This window comes from Onychomys torridus, chromosome 9 (genome assembly GCF_903995425.1).
Source record: "Onychomys torridus chromosome 9, mOncTor1.1, whole genome shotgun sequence".
Lineage (NCBI taxonomy): Eukaryota > Metazoa > Chordata > Mammalia > Rodentia > Cricetidae > Onychomys > Onychomys torridus.
The window spans coordinates 43505104-43509965 of NC_050451.1; positions in this window are offsets into that span (position 1 = coordinate 43505104).

The following is a 4862-nucleotide window of genomic DNA, read 5'->3' on the forward strand; positions in this document are numbered from 1 at the left end:
CAGGTCTATATGGGGTGGCTAGAGTTTCCTAAGAGAGGGTCCACCCGCTGGGGGAAGAAAGAGAGGTGTGGCATCCTGGCTTCTGGGAGAATCATGACCTGCTGTCTGCAGGGCAAACTGGGGGCATTCTTCTTACCTGGTTAAGCGTTTCACAGAGAATCCTGAAGAATTTGAACCGCAGCTGGAACGAGGCACCGCAGAGGTGCAGCCAGGCAGGCAGGAAGATGGGCAGCAGATGCGGGCAGGTGGAGGGATGGACTCAGAGATTCCGACTAGGCTAGAACAGGCCAAGATAGGGAGGGAGGCAGGTAAGAAGGGACTGGATGGCTGAAACTGTGGCTCGCTGGTAGATGGCTTACTTACTATGCACGAAACCCTGATTCCCAGCACCGTGACATAGAAAGAAAGGAAGGATAAAAAGGAAAAGGAAAAAAAAAGATGGAGTGAGAAATGGATGGGAAAGGAAGAACACACAAGAAGGCAAGGCAGACAGACAGACAGACAGACGACAGACAGCAGAGAAGCATGATCAGGGCAGATCTTGCGGAAGACCAAGAGGCAAGGTAAAACAACCAAACCAAGGGGAGCAGGGATCCGCAGGAGGAGAAGGAAGGGGCAGTGTGTGAGGGAAGGGGTGTCTGGTGTTTCCTGTGGAACCCCCCCGCCAGGAAGAACTTCCCAGGCTGGAGGAAAGGCCTCCCAGCAGATAGATCCCGGACTGACCTGAACCCCACTTCAGGTGGAAACAAGTCTGGTGAGGCTGGAGAGCCCCCCACCCTCAGCTCCCTCTTACCTGGGCTGGAGAAATGTCTGTCTGAGGGCTCTCAAAGCCCCAGCTCCTTTATATCCTGTTTCGTGTGCCTGCTGCCTAAATTGGAGTCCATCTGGAGGACCCTCCCCCCACCTCTCTCCTGGCTCCTCCCCCTTGATCCCTTGGTTCTGGAGGTGACAGGAGGACAGCAGGGCCCCAAGGTTTGCCCATGAAAGGTCTGTTGCCCAGCCCCTCTGGCTCCAGGGCCTTTTTTTAGTCCTTGGGCACATTCCTCCTCCCCAAAGGGCCGATGGGCAGAAGGAGAGACAAGGCGGTCGTACACCACCTCCCCTCCCACACGGCCCTTACCTCAGTTATTTTTAATCTGAAGGGTGAATTGAGAACACTGGGTGAGGGTCACCTTCTCTTACAGGCCTAATATTTATCCTCGGCCTTCTGCTCCCTCCTCTCCCCTTTCCACCCTGGTTATCTGCACAGCTTCAGGCTGAGGGGCAGCTCCTACCCTCTCAGACCCGGAGCTCCACAGTGCTAGAGCCCAGAGTCACAGTCAAGACATCCAGGGTGGGGGGCGCGTCCATTGCTCAGGTGCATGACCCATTTCTGTTAGTTAGTAAAAGAATTCTCTCTCCCTCTCCCTTCGCCTCTCTCCTTAATCTGTTCAGATGCTGTCTACGGTCTCTGTTGCCCATGTCTCTAGACAGGTATCCTTCACAGGCCTTGCTACCTGGGTTTGGGGACACCATAGGGAGGATTCGCCCCACTATGCCTTGGGCAATTTACATACAAACCTAAAGTCTAGTAGCTTCCCATACAGAATCGAGCAGCTGTACACCCATGCCTATTTTCATCCACCCACCCCCCACACACACCATACACAAAACTTTACACATTAACCCAGTTAAGCTTGCAGATTTTCCTTTTTGCTTCTTCACATACTGATGCATATATCTGCACACCCATATTTTGGACACATAAGTTTTTACCCTCCCTCTGCAACCCTCCACTCCTGATGGGAGATGGGAGGGTGGAAAGGCCAGAGGTGTTAATCCTGGGGCTGAGGGAAAAGGGGTGTAAGTGGGGGGGTTGCTCCCTTCCGCCTCTCCGGGCTGCCAGAGGATGCAGGTGCTGCTTGGGATGGCTGGCAGGGGCGCCTGGCAGGCCCAGGGATTTATACCAATTGGCCCCAGGCTCTGAATTCCATGGGTGGGGGCTCTGCAGATTTCCCTGTTCCCAGGTAGAACTCTGGTAGCCCTTTCCAACTTCCTGGGGCTTACACTCAAATGCCCTTCTTTGTGGCACCCTCAAGCACCCAGGTCCTAGAGGCACTTCCTGTCCTCCAGGGCGGCCATTTCTCAGAGACTGGAGGTGTTAGGTCTTTAGCAGGTTATGTCTGTTGTAACTAAGCAGACATTGTGTTCAGGCGGCAAAGCCAGACTCCCCTGCTCTGGCTTTCCCCTACACCCTCACACCCAGGAACACTCTCCCAGCTCCCACCCTATCTACTGTCACTTCTCAATATAGCTCTAGAGTGTGGAGGTGGCTAGGACAGGCAGCGGTCAGTTTCTCTGGGTACAGCACTCTCAGTTAGTGATGTGGCATCCTCCCAAGGTCACCAGCCCCTAGGACAGTTCACTGCCCCATCGTGGGCTCAGGGACATACACTTCTCGCCAGGGGTCTTAGCTCTTGTACGCAGTACTCTTGAAGGGACCTGAGCCAACCATGCATTCCCATCTGAAGGTGACTATGTCAAATGATTGTTCTCCGATGATGCAAGCCACCTGTCTGCAGCTGGCTTCACCGGAGGTCACTTGAGGCCCCTGTGCTGCATGGTTAGCCTATGGCCCAATATGTTACTGCCTGGTTTCAAGGTCCTGAGGACATGATAAGGGACGGAGAACATTGGGTCAGCCTGGGTCAGGTCCAAGTGACAAAGACCAGGCTCTGTCCTCAGGGAACCTTGTATGCCAAGCAGGCCAAACTTGGTAGGTAGTGGGGGCTCATGGGGGATTGTGGGCATGGAGTTCCCATTGTCTCCTATGGAAGATTCGACAAGGAAAGAGTTAACTCAGTTCCTGGCTCTGCCCTCTTGTGCGGCCTGGTTTGCCCTCTTCTTCCTTTCCTAGGCCCCTTCTCTCCCCTGGCTCTCACATACTCTTTTCAGCTGCCTCCCAAACCAACCCGGCAGTCTGAAGAAAGTTCTGGAGTATGTGGACACAGATAGATGCTCCGGTCACAGGTGAGAGAGACCCAAGGGCCGAGGTGGCCTTTGAGATGCAGTCTATCCCTTTGTCACCTGGCTTCCCATGTCTGTCTGTTCCTGTGTCTACCTTCTGTCCGCTGTCACAAAACTAGACCTCACCTCTGCTGTGCCGGGGCTCACACCGGGGCTCTGCCTTCTGCGGGCTGATCTCGTGGAGCGCTCCGCCTGGCTTGTCCTCGCTTCCATATCTTGCCCCAGGTCCTTCCTCTGCTCTCTCCAGCTTCCCTTCTCTTTGGTTTCCACGATTTACATCTAAAGGGAGCCTGAGTTTTCCCCTTTACGGTGTCACCTCCAGTGCCTGCAGGTTCTCTGTAGTTCCAGGCTCCTCCTCACCATCTCTCCTCATCCATTCTCAGCATCTTCTTTCTATGGAGGTGCTACCTGTCCTTGACCCCCGTCTGCACCCAGCCTGGCCACCTTTGCAGCATCTTTCTCTCCTGCTCTTTTAGGCTCTTATCTTTCCTGGGCTTCTCCACACGCCTCCTTCTTCCAGTGTGATCCTCTTTGGACTCTACCGATCTCTTCACTGCTGTTCAAGTCTGTTCTAGGGAGAGGAATGGTTTTGGAGAGGGAGAAGGGGCGAGGGTCTGAAGAGGAAGTGTGGAGGACCTGGCCTCTTTCTGCTTTTCTCTCTGCCCAGGATCTCTTTCTTTTCTGTTCCTCTGCTCAAGCCATCCCTGGGCCCCCATCTAATCTGATTAGGCCTTTCCTTTTTTCCTTCCTCATTACACTCTCTGCTTTCCCTCACCTGCTGTTCTTGCTGTTGGAATCTCCCCATCCTCAGGACAGGGCCCATGCTCTCAGCCTCAGCTCTCAGCGATTGGAGACCAGGGACCGTTGTTGAACAGGAGTCAGGCCATGCACAAATGTGTCTATGGGAATGGTTGAGGGGAGATTCAGGCCAGGGCTGAACCAGGTTCCTAGAGGTGGATTAAAATCCCATTGTTTCCCAGACCCACATTCTGAAACCTGTCCTCAGCAGCCCAGCTGTGAGAGAATGCCAGGGGAACCAGACTTGCTTAGCTGGAGAGGACTTGATGGCTTTTTTTTTTTTTTTTTAACCTCTAGGCCTTTCCACGATTTAGTCCCCCTCCTTCCAAAATCTGGTCCCTCTGTTGCTTGCTCCCCTTTGAGAGGGCTTGTCACATATGGGCCCAGCCTCATCTTCCAGCTGCTGTGGAGGTAAAAAGCCTTGCAAATGGAAGTCACAGTAGGGAAAATGAAGGGAAGAGGTGAGTACCATAGACCAAGGGACTGGGTCCTGGGAGGACAGAGGAAGGAAAAAGGTAGACCAAGGTTACTGTCCTCTCCTTGAGTGGGCGGGGCATGGGCCACCATGGCTGGCTATGTTTGGAGTGGCATGTGACTACATCTGTGATCCTGTGTCCTCTCAGTGATTACTGAGGGTGGGGTCTAAGGGGACATTACCACATCTGCCAAGGGGATCATACTTCCTCAGACTGAAAAGTCACTGGTCAGCCCCTATATTGCGGGCCTCCTCCCATGGCCCAGCTCTGGGTTCTATCAGCGTGGGGTACTGATTAGAACTGGCATGTAAGTGTGTGGTAGATGGGCTGAGTGCTCCAGGGGAGTGGGGAGGCTCCTCTAGATGCCATTTCAACCTGACAGGCCCTGGGCCTGGGGAAAGGCTGAGCAGAGAGATGTGTCACTTCCATGGACCAATGCTGCACCAGGAAGACGCAGAGCTTCCCAGGGTCCTGGGGAAGGCCTTTGCCTTTGAAGATGCCCCTCCTTCCTTCAAGCCCCACCTCCCCACCCCAGAGCCCCCCTGGGATGGAGGTCAGTGAAAGGAGACTAGAGGCAGGGTC